The 11,552-nt window shown below is 43.4% G+C and overlaps 3 non-coding genes across 3 annotated transcripts; 2 read left to right on the top strand and 1 right to left on the bottom strand.

Annotated features, from left to right (window-relative positions):
- Positions 1-8,389: 8,389 nt before the first annotated feature.
- On the top strand, positions 8,390-8,503 carry LOC140265905 (U5 spliceosomal RNA). Its single transcript, XR_011906588.1, has one exon. It is a non-coding gene; the product is annotated as a U5 spliceosomal RNA (small nuclear RNA).
- Positions 8,504-8,819: 316 nt separating this feature from the next.
- LOC140320475 (U2 spliceosomal RNA) lies at positions 8,820-9,010 on the top strand. Its single transcript, XR_011918322.1, has one exon. It is a non-coding gene; the product is annotated as a U2 spliceosomal RNA (small nuclear RNA).
- Positions 9,011-11,348: 2,338 nt separating this feature from the next.
- Positions 11,349-11,539, bottom strand: LOC140320406 (U2 spliceosomal RNA). The gene has a single exon (XR_011918258.1). It is a non-coding gene; the product is annotated as a U2 spliceosomal RNA (small nuclear RNA).
- Positions 11,540-11,552: the final 13 nt, after the last annotated feature.

Below are 11,552 nucleotides of genomic sequence, written 5' to 3'. Positions count from 1 at the left end.
GTTTCGCTGACTTGATTGTCACAAGAAACAAAGTGTGTTTGATAAGATCCGACCATTTTATTACGGGAGGATCAGTATGTATGGATTCTGATGTGACTGATAAACCCATTCGTATCTTAAGCATAATCTAATACATGAGACAACGCCCTGGCACACGATAAAAAAAAAAAAGAGAGAGAGCGGTTTTGTGTCCCCACAGTCCATAATGTAGAAAAGAGAGAAAAAAGCCTTTCTGATTTGGTGTGTGTGCTCATAGTGCAGAGTTTAGAGAAAAGAAAGCCGTTTTGGTGTCACGGGTGTTGTGACTTACACACACACATTTCTAAATTGAGAAAGGAAATTACTTTAGAGGAAGCACTAGAGTTTAGATCCCACATTTGTTGATAGGCATTCATTTATTTCTTCACTTCTGATGAAGTTTCAACAATAAACAACAAACTTTGTATTATGAGAAAGAACCAGAATCATTCTTCAGGAATCCGAAAATAAGCTCTATTTTATGAGTTATGCACGAATTCGGATTCTCCTATAAAACGAATTCCTTAACTCAAACCAAGTTAAGACTGCTTTGTCCTTCATATTTATTCATGTCTAATCAAGTTTAACGATAAACAACGTTGTACTTTGTAGAATGAGAAACAACTTCTTCAGCAATAAGCATCTCTCGACATATGACGAAGTACAGATTTTGCTATAAAATTAATTCCTTCTATCAGCCTGACTTAAAACTGTTTGTCCTCCTTATTTATCCACTTCAAATCAAGTTTCAACAAATAAAAAAATGTTGTAGTTTGAGAAAGTACAACTTAATCTTCAGCAATCAGTATAAAAAGAGGTGCAAATGCCAACCATACATACCTAAAAGGTGGAGCGGAAGTATTCAGCTGCAAGTAGGTGTGAATGTTCGACTATAATTTGTGAAAAGCGGGTAAGAAAAGGTTCGAATGCCCGACTATATATTAACAAAAGCGGGAGGAGAGGTCTTCGGATGAGAGTGGGTGAGAATTTCCAACCATAATCTATAAAATACGGTGAAAAAAAATATGTGAATGCCTCATAGAACACTAAAAGCGGAAGTGTTCGGCTGCAAGAAGGTGTGAATGTCCGACTATATTTGGTGAAAAGCAGGTGAAGCAAGGTCTGAATGCCCAACCTTACATCATCAAAAGCGAGATCAGAGGTGTTTGGCTGCAAGAAGGCCATAGTTTTCCAAAAGCGGGTAAGGTGCGAATGTCCGACTAAATATCAACAAAATTTGGGGCGGAGGTCTTCGGATGCAAGTGGGTGTGAATATTCCACCATACAGTTATGGTGGAGAGGAAGCTGTGAATAGCCGACCATAGTTTGGAAAAAGCGGGTAAGAAAAGGTTTGAATGCCCGAACATACACCATCAAAAGAGGGAGCGGAGGTGTTCCGCTGTACGAAGGTGTGAATGTCCGACCATAGTTGGTAAAAAGCGGGTAAGAAAAGGTTAAAATACCCGACTGTACACAATCAATAGCGGGAGCGGAGGTTTTCGGATACAAGAAGGTTTGAATGTCCCACCATAGTTTGTAAAAAGCGGGTAAGAAAAGGTTCGAATGCCCGACTATACACCATCAAAAGCGGGAGCAGAGGTGTTCCGCTGTAAGACGGTGTGAATGTCCGACCATAGTTGGTAAAAAGCGGGTAAGAAAAGGTTAAAATACCCGACTGTACACAATCAATAGCGGGAGCGGAGTTGTTCGGCTACAAGAAGGTGTGAAAGTCCGACCATGGTTTGTAAAAACCGGGAAGAAAAGGCTCGAAAGCCCGACTATACACCATCAAAAAGAAGGTTTGAATGTCCATCAATAATTGCTTTAAAACAAGAAAGTAAATTTTCGAATATCAAACCGCACATGATCATAAGCGGGAGAGGAGGTGTTCGGCTGCAAGAAGGTGTGAATGTCCACCCATAATTCATGAAAAATGGGTAAAAAAAAGGTGTGAATGCCTAACAATACATTATCAAAAGCAGGTGTGAATGTCAGATCATAATTTGTAAAAAGCTGATGAGAAAGGGTGAAAATGCCCGACTATACACCATCAAATGCGGGAGCGGAGGTGTTCGGCTCTGAGTAGGTGTGAATGTCCGACCATAATTGCTGAAGAATGTGTTAGAAAAGGTAAGAATGCTGGACCATATATCATCAAAGCGGGAGAGGTGGTGTTCGGCTGCAAAAAGGTGTGACTGTTCGACTAAAGTTTGTAAAAAGTGGGTAAGACAAGGTGCGAATGCCTGACAATGTATGATCAAAAGCGGGAGCGGAGGTGTTCAGCTGCAAGAAGGTCTACATGTCCATCAATAATTGCTAGAAAACATGAAAGAAACTTTTCGAAAATCAAACCGCACATGATCATAAGTGGGATAGGAGGTGTTCAGCTGCAAGGTGTGAATGTCCACCCATAATTCCTGAAAAATGGGCAAAAAAAGGTGTGAATGCCCAACCATACATCATCAAAAGCAGGAGTGGAAGTGTTCGGCTACAAGAGGGTGTGAACGTCCAACCAAAATATGTAAAAAGAAGTTAAGAAAAGGTTCGAATATCCAACCAAACATAATCAAAAGCGGGAGCAGAGCTGTTCGACTGCAAGTAGGTTTGAATGTCAGATCATAATTTGCAAAAAGCTGATGAGAAAGGGTGAGAATGCCCGACTATACACCATCAAATGCGGGAGCGGAGTTGTTCGGCTGTGAGTAGGTGTGAATCTCCGACCATAATTGCTGAAAAATGTGTTAGAAAAGGTAAGAATACTGGACCATACATCATCAAAAGCGGGAGAGGTGGTGTTCGGCTGCAAGAAGGTGTGAAAGTCCGACAATGGTTTGTAAAAAGCGGGTAAAAAAAGGTTTGAATGCCCGAATATACATCATCAAAAGCGGAAGCGGAGGTGTTCGGATGCAAGAAGATGTGAACGTCCGACCAAAGTTTGTAAAAAGCAGTGAAAAGCGAGAAAAAGCATTTCATGAGTTCTGCATGATTTGGGATTTCGCTTATAAAATGCATTACTTCACTCAAACTATGTTAAAACTGATTTGTCCTTCATATTTACCATGTCTAGAAAGATTTAAACAAAAAAACAACGTTGTACTTTGCAGTAAAAGAAAGAGCAAATCTAAAGTTTCAGGAATCCGAGTATAAGCCTGCTTTCATGAGTTCTGCACGATTTCGGATTTTGCTATAAAATGAATTCCTTTGCTCAAACCAAGTTAAAACTGCTTTGTCCTTCCATATTCATCAATGTCTAGATCGACTTCAACAAAGAAAAACATTGGACTTTGCAGTAGAAGAAGTTGAAATCCATCTACGCATTGATAAATATGAAGGACAAAGCAGTTCCCACTTGCCCATAAGAAAATAAGCTTATTCTCGGATTCCTGATCCTTCAGTTTTGCTCTTTCTTCTACTGCAAAATACAATGTGTGTGGCTCTTTCTCATTCAGGGTAGTATGAGGAAGTTTATGCTTGAAATATATGTAGAAATGGGTACATATGAAGGACAAAGCAGTGTTAACTTAGTTTGAGTGAAGGAATTCATTTTATACATAAAATCCCAAATCATGCAGAACGTATGAAAAGAAGCTTATTCTCGGATTCCTGATCCTTCAGTTTTGCTCTTTCTTCTACTGCAAAATACAATGTTGTTCTTTGTTGAAGTCGATCTAGACATTGATAAATATGAAGGAAAAAGCAGTTTTAACTTGGTTTGAGTGAATGAATTCATTTTATACATAAAATCCGAAATCGTTCAGAACTCATGAAAATAAGCTTATTCTAGGATTCCTAAAACTTTTGATTTGCTCTTTCTTTTATTGCAAAGTACAACGTTGTTTTTTTGTTTAAATCTATCGAGACATTGATAAATATGAAGGTAAAAGCCGTTTTAACATAGTTTGAGTGAAGGAATTAATTTTATAGATAAAATCCCAAACCATGCAGAACTCCTCAAAAGGGGCGTATGGCTTAATCACAAGTGTGGCTCTTTCTCATTCAGGGTAGTATGAGGAAGTTTATGCTTGAAATATATGTAGAAATGGGTACATATGAAGGACAAAGCAGTGTTAACTTAGTTTGCGTGAAGGAATTCATTTTATACATAAAATCCGAAATCGTGCAGAACTCATGAAAATAAGCTTATTCACGGATTCCTAAAACTTTTGATTTGCACTTTCTTTTACTGCAAAGTACAACGTTGTTTTTTGTTGAAATCTATCTAGACATTGATAAATACCAGCCGAAACTCTGCTGCCGCTTTTGATAATTTATGGTTGGTCATTCTTACCTTTTCTTACCCGCTTTTTACAAATTATGATCTTACATTCACACCTACTTGCAGTCGAACACCTTCTCATCCACTTATGATCATGTGCGGTTGGGCTTTCGCACCTTTTCTTACCCATTTTTCAGTAATTATGGGTGGACATTCAGACCTTCTTTTGATCATACATTGTCGGGCATTCACACCTTGTCTTACCCGCATTTTACAAACTTTAGTCGGACATTCAAACCTTCTTGCAGCTGAACCACCTCCGCTCCCTGTTTTGATCATATATGGTCTGGCAATAGTACCTTTTCTTACCCGCTTGTGAGTAATTATGGCTGGACATTCACACCTACTTGCAGCCGAACACAACCTCTCCCGCTTTTGATGATATATGGTCCGGCATTCTTACCTTTTCTAACACATTTTTCAGCAATTATGGTTGGAGATTCACACCTACTCACAGACGAACACCTCCGCTCCCACATTTGATAGTGTATAGTCGGGCATTCTCACCCTTTCTCAACAGCTTTTTGCAAATTATGATCTGATATTCACACCTACTTGCAGTCGAACAGCTCTGCTCCCGCTTTTGATTATGTTTGGTTGGATATTCGAACATTTTCTTAACTGCTTTTTACAAACTTTGGTCGGACGTTCACACCGTCTTGCAGCCGAACACCTCCGCTTCCGCTTTTGATGGTATATAGTCGGGCATTCGAGCCTTTTCTTACCCGCCTATTACTTACTATGGTTGGACATTCAAACCTTCTTGTAGCCGAACACATCCGCTCCTGCTTTTGATGATGTATGATTTGGCATTCGCACCTTTTCTTACCCATTTTTCAGTAATTATGGGTGGACATTCACACCTTCTTGCAGCTGAACACCTCCTCTCCCGCTTATTATCATGTGCGGTTTGATATTCGAAAATTCTCTTTCATGTTTTCTAGCAATTATTGATGGACATTCAGACCTTCTTGCAGCTGAACACCTCCGCTCCAGCTTTTGATGGTGTATAGTCGGGCTTTCGAGCCTTTTCTTCCCCGGTTTTTACAAATTATGGTTGGACATTCAGACCTTCTTTCAGCCGAAAACCTCCTCTCCCTCTTTTGATCATACATTGTCGGGCATTCGCACCTTTTCTTACCCGCTTTTTACAAACTTTAGTCGGACATTAACACCTTCTTGCAGCTTAACCACCTCCGCTCCCTGTTTTGATCATGTATGGTCTGGCAATACTACCTTTTCTTACCCATTTGTGAGTAATTATGGCTGGACATTCACACCTACTTGCAGCCGAACACCACCTCTCCCGCTTTTGATGATGTATGGACCGGCATTCTTACCTTTTCTAACACATTTTTCAGCAATTATGGTTGGAGATTCACACCTACTCACAGCCGAACACCTCCGCTCCCGCATTTGATGGTGTATATTCGGGCATACGAACCTGTTCTTACCCGCTTTTTACAAACCATGGTCGGACTTTCACACCTTCTTGTAGCTGAACAACTCCGCTCCCTCTTTTGATTGTGTACAGTCGGGCATACAAACCTGTTCTTACCCGCTTTTTACAAACTATGGTCGGACATTCAAACCTTCTTGTAGCCGAACACATCCACTCCTGCTTTTGATGATGTATGGTTGGGCATTCGCACCTTTTCTTACCCATTTTTCAGTAATTATGGGTGGATATTCACACCTTCTTGCAGCGGAACACCTCCTCTCCCGCTTATGATTATGTGCGGTTTGATATTCGAAAATTTTCTTTCATGTTTTATAGCAATTATTGATGGACATTCATACCTTCTTGAAGCCGAACACATCCACTCCTGCTTTTGATGATGTATGGTTGGGCATTCGAACCTACTTGTTGCCCGTTTTTCATTAATTATGGGTGGACATTCACACCTTGTCGCAGCCAAACACCTCCGCTCCCTGTTTTGATCATGTATGTTTTGACATTCGCACCTTTTCTCACCTGCTTTTTACTATTGTCGGCCAATCACAGCTTCCTCTCCACCATACTTGTATGGTAGGAAATTCTCACCCACTCTCATCCGAAGACCTCTCCTCCCGCTTTTTCACCTACTTGCAGCTGAATACTTCCGCTCCACCTTTTAGTGATGTATGGTTGGCATTTGCACCTTTTGTTACCCTCTTTTTATACTGATTGCTGAAGATTAAGTGGTTCTTTCTCAAACTACAATTTTTTTTTAATTGTTGAAACTTGATTTGAAGTGGATAAATAAGGAGGACAAACAGTTTTAAGTCACGCTGATAGAAGAAATTAATTTTATAGCAAAATCTGTATTTCGTCATATGTCGAGAGATGCTTATTGCTGAAGAAGTTCTTTCTCATTCTACAAAGTACAACGTTGTTTATCGTTGAAACTTGATTAGACATGAATAAATATGAAGGACAAAGCAGTCTTAACTTGGTTTGAGTTAATTAATTCGTTTTATAGGAGAATCCGAATTCGTGCTTATTTTCGGATTCCTGAAGAATGAGTCTGGTTCTTTCTCATAATACAAAGTTTGTTGTTTATTGTTGAAACTTCATCAGAAGTGAAGAAATAAATGAATGCCTATCAACAAATGTGGGATCTAAACTCTAGTGCTTCCTCTAAAATAATTTCTTTTCTCAATTCAGAAATGTGTGTGTGTAAGTCACAACACCCGTGACACCAAAACGGCTTTCTTTTCTCTCTTTTCTCTACACTCTGCACTATGAGCACACACACCAAATCAGAAAGGCTTTTTTCTCTCTTTTCTACATTATGGACTGTGGGGACACAAAACCGCTCTCTCTTTTTTTTTTTGATTGTGTGCCAGGGCGTTGTCTCACGTATTAGATTATGCTTAAGATACGAATGGGTTTATCAGTCACATCAGAATCCATACATACTGATCCTCCCGTAATAAAATGGTCGGATCTTATCAAACACACTTTGTTTCTTGTGACAATCAAGTCAGCGAAACAGCGTATACACGTCAAGACACTGAATCAAGTTTGCCACAAGAACTCATAAGTTTGGCAGTATTGCTCTGCCGTCAGCAATCATACACCCATTTTATTTTCGTGAGACGTGCAGGCACCTGTTCATCTACTGTTCTATCACTATGAATTAGTTTATCTATTATCAATAAGGATACTTCTACAACTACTATCAAAGTATGTCCAGACTTCTTATGTTGTCAGTTGCTATATATGAATAAGTGGGTAGCTACTGACAAGCATTAAGCATGTCACACAGCCCAAACATATAACATTTCAGGACACTTACACAACACATTCAAATCAAACAGTCAGACAACATACAAGAACATATACCCCAGCCGGCATTGCTCCCTGCCTATTTTCCTACAGCTCACTATGTGTGCGCACACCTTTATTCACAAACTCTTCAACTTATACTCTTTTACCGAAGCTGCTACAGCTCGATTGGCCGAATAGCCTTAGATCCTATTTCTGTGAATTTGACATCTGCCTTACATGTAACAGATTAGCGGTTTAGCAGTTTTAATTTAGTTTGAGTGAAGGAATTAATTTTATAGCAAAATCCGAAATCGTGAAGCACTCATGAAAGTAAGCTTATTCTCGGATTCCTGAAACTTTAGATTTGCTCTTTCTTTTACTGCAAAGTACAACGTTGTTTTTTTTGTTTAAATCTTTCTAGACATGGTAAATATGAACGACAAAGCAGTTTTAACATAGTTTGAGTGAAGGAATTCATTTTATAGATAAAATCCCAAGAGTCTGCAGAGAAAAGAGAGTGAATGCGAAGTAGACTTTAACACGGCTATGGGAGCGAGCCGAGTGTCGGCTAACCGGGAGAATTGCTTGTAAGAAACGCGACACCAAATGAGCGGTCTGAACAAAGCCTCAATACGGGATTCTCGTGGTGATTTTGTTGCTGCCTTGTCTTTTGCATAGAGTAAAAGACAAGGCAGCCATCGAATAGGGCCCGATTGTTCCTACTTGGTCAGCCGAGGAGCAAGGGGGGGGGGGGGCAAGCGTCTCAACCAAGCAAAGCTCACCATGGGGAAGGTGGCTATACCAACTAGCCTGATTTCCTGCTCCCGCAGTGACGGATAATCGTACTCTGGTTTCTCTTCATAACATACAAGTCTTTCGCCTTTTACTAAAGACTTCCGTGGAGAGCAGCACTAATGAGTTGTTTCTATTATTGGCAGGCTTTACCTTTGCGGGTGAAGCCCTTTCTGTCTGTGCAAAAGAAATCTTGCTACTTTGCAGAGTGACTTCTCTGAGTAGAGTCGCCTTACTTGTTGCGACTGTGCCGATGTTCGAAGCTGGAGTGCAAAGTTGTTGCTTGAATGGTGCTTGCTGGAGCGTGCGGGAGTGCAAAGTTATACCATTTAAAAGGGCTGAAGAGTGCTCAGTGCAGCAGGTGGGCGGAGGTGCAAAGTGACACTCTGGCCACCTATGGCCATAAAAAGAACAGGGGTGTTAGCGGACAAGTGCGCATTGTGCCAGGAAGGGCCCTCGGACGTGAACCAGTGGACAGTTGTCGCTTCTCGGCCTTTTGGCTAAGATCAAGTGTAGTATCTGTTCTTATCAGTTTAATATCTGATATGTCCTCTATACGCGGACTACATATTAAATGGATTTTTAGCAATAGGAGTTGAAAAAGTAGCTTGCTCCGTTCACTCCAAGCATTGACCCCGTACTGCAGTGCCGCTGGGAACGGTGCGCTCTTCTCTACTCTTGTGAAAAAGCAAACAGCGGTGCAGGATGCAAGTATCAGGGAGCCCAAGATGAAACTTTCTTTTAGTCTGCTGAGAAAAGAGAGTGAATGCGGGTTGAGTGGGGTGGGGCGGGATGGGTACCTTCTGGGGGTACAGTAGCTCCCAGAATATGGTCGCTGCAGGCCCCGAGCCTGGTGGACATCAGGCCCTCCTGTCCTGTGTTGGCTCCCTTTTAAAAAGTACAGAACTTAGAACAGGTCTAGTCCCTGGCTTTCGGCAGAACTGTCTTCTTTACTTTTTTTTTTTTTTCCCCTTATCGTGTTCAGCATTATGGCAGCAGAATTGTAGTCTGAATACCTTTGATGCCAAACAGATTTGCTTTGCCAAGGGAAGTTTTATAAATGTAAAGCTCCCCTTGATGCCCATTTATTTATTTCTGTTTACAATATATGACATGTAATAGAACTGAACCGGACCGGGGGACAAGGAAAGAAGAAGAGGAAAGAAGAGAAAAACAGAACATACATCGCATACAACACAGCTGTGGATATAGATGACCTGAGACGACATGATAATACATCAACTGCTTAGCGACCATGCTACTGGACTAATGAATGTGGTTGTGTGTGTGTGAGAACATGCAACACCCATGGCACAGGACCTACATGATAACCGTGCTTAGTTATTGTAGTGTATAAGCGTACAGGGCCACAATCCACAGCCCCCCCAAGCAATCAGAAGCAGGCAGAGAGGGCCACAAGACCCAGGCCACCAGCAGCCCCCACAGAGCACAGAACCCAGGAAGCCCACCGCAGGGGCAACCACGCATCCACCCAGAAGACTGCAGAGGAAGCCCCCGGAAAGAGCCCCCATAAGCATAGGGCAGAGGCCCTCCGGGAGCCAGGGGCAACAGCCCACCGACGTCGCCAGGCCCCAGCCGCCCAGACATGGGCCGTGCACTGGATCCGGGCCCCAGGAGCCCGAGCGCCCCCAAACCCCCCGGCAGAGAACCCACCCAATACCCAGGAGGGCCAAGCGCCCCAGACAGCCACACAGTGGGTCAGCGCCTGCCCCAGCACCCCTGGCCAAGTGCCCTGGGAGTCAAGACGTGCCCACAGGTGGGTGAAGTCGCGAGCAGCGGAGAGAGGCCACGCCGCCCCCCCCCATCGGGAGAAGCACAGGCAGGCCAGGCGACAGCAAGTCCAAGATCCAGGCCCAATCATTACCACACACACTTTCATGTCCCATACATCCACACGTCCTCCCTCCCTCGACTCCGCTGGGGTGTAGTGCAGCGGGCACACCAGGGGGCCAGCAGCCCCCCAGCCACCACAGACCCCAAACCAGCAGAACAATTAATTAATCCTCCTGGCCCCTCCCGCCCCGAGCAGCAACCAGGAAGCAGGGGTGTGCGAAGAAGACCCCTCCCCTCACCCTTCTGGCTCTTCAATATTTTCTAATAGTGAGCAATTAAAATTGAGGGGCAGCCAAACTTGTAGAACTGGGAGCGTGGCCCTCTGGGCAGCCTACATACCCAAAGAGCCCCGCCCACCAGATGCCACTCAGTGTAACCACCCCCCAAGACCTAATGTGTGTGTGTGAGTGTGTTTGATAAGTAGTAATGTCTAAGGTGTAATTAAAACAGGGGTGGGAACTGCAGAGTGCAACTACTGCAGAGTCCACTACACCCCACCGAACACACACGCCCCCAAAACCCTTCATGTGTGAGTGTGTGCTGTGTACAGGAGCCAGAAGGGAGAGGGGTATGGGGATATACACTGGGGGCAGCCAGGGACTGGCTGCAATAGGCATCCCCGCTACCAGGGAGCCAACACAGGACAGGAGGGCCTGATGTCCACCAGGCTCGGGGCCTGCAGCGACCATATTCTGGGAGCTACTGTACCCCCAGAAGGTACCCATCCCGCCCCACCCCACTCAACCCAACCCCACTCCGGAGGACCTCTACAAAAAACAAACAAACAACAACAAAAAACAAACAAACAAACCACCCGGTCACACCAGTCGCAGCAGCCCGGGCCTGAGACCCACCATCACCCAGGCCCCCCCCCAGGCCCCCCCTCAACAGGTGCGCTCTTGTGAAAAAGCAAACAGCGGCAGCAACAAAAACACAACGGGAACACCGTATTGAGGCTTTGTTCTGACCGCTCATTTGGTATGGCGTTTATTTCAAGCAATTCTCCCGGTTAGCCCGCACTCGGCTCGCTCCCAGAGCTGTGTTAAAGTCTACTTCGCATTCACTCTCTTTTCTCAGCAGACTAAAAGAAAGTTTCATCTTGGGCTCCCTGAAACTTGCATCCTGCACCGCTGTTTGCTTTTTCACAAGAGTAGAGAAGAGCGCACCGTTCCCAGCGGCACTGCAGTACGGGGTCAATGCTTGGAGTGAACGGAGCAAGCTACTTTTTCAACTCCTATTGCTAAAAATCCATTTAATATGTAGTCCTCGTATAGAGGACATATCAGATATTAAACTGATAAGAACAGATACTACACTTGATCTTAGCCAAAAGGCCGAGAAGCGACAACTGTCCACTGG

The sequence above is a fragment of the Leuresthes tenuis genome, unplaced genomic scaffold, assembly GCF_036924035.1.
Source record: "Leuresthes tenuis unplaced genomic scaffold, fLeuTen1.0.hap1 SCAF_12, whole genome shotgun sequence".
Taxonomy (NCBI): domain Eukaryota; kingdom Metazoa; phylum Chordata; class Actinopteri; order Atheriniformes; family Atherinopsidae; genus Leuresthes; species Leuresthes tenuis.
The sequence above is the reverse complement of the archived record's forward strand: the minus strand, read 5'-3'. Positions and strand labels throughout refer to the sequence as shown.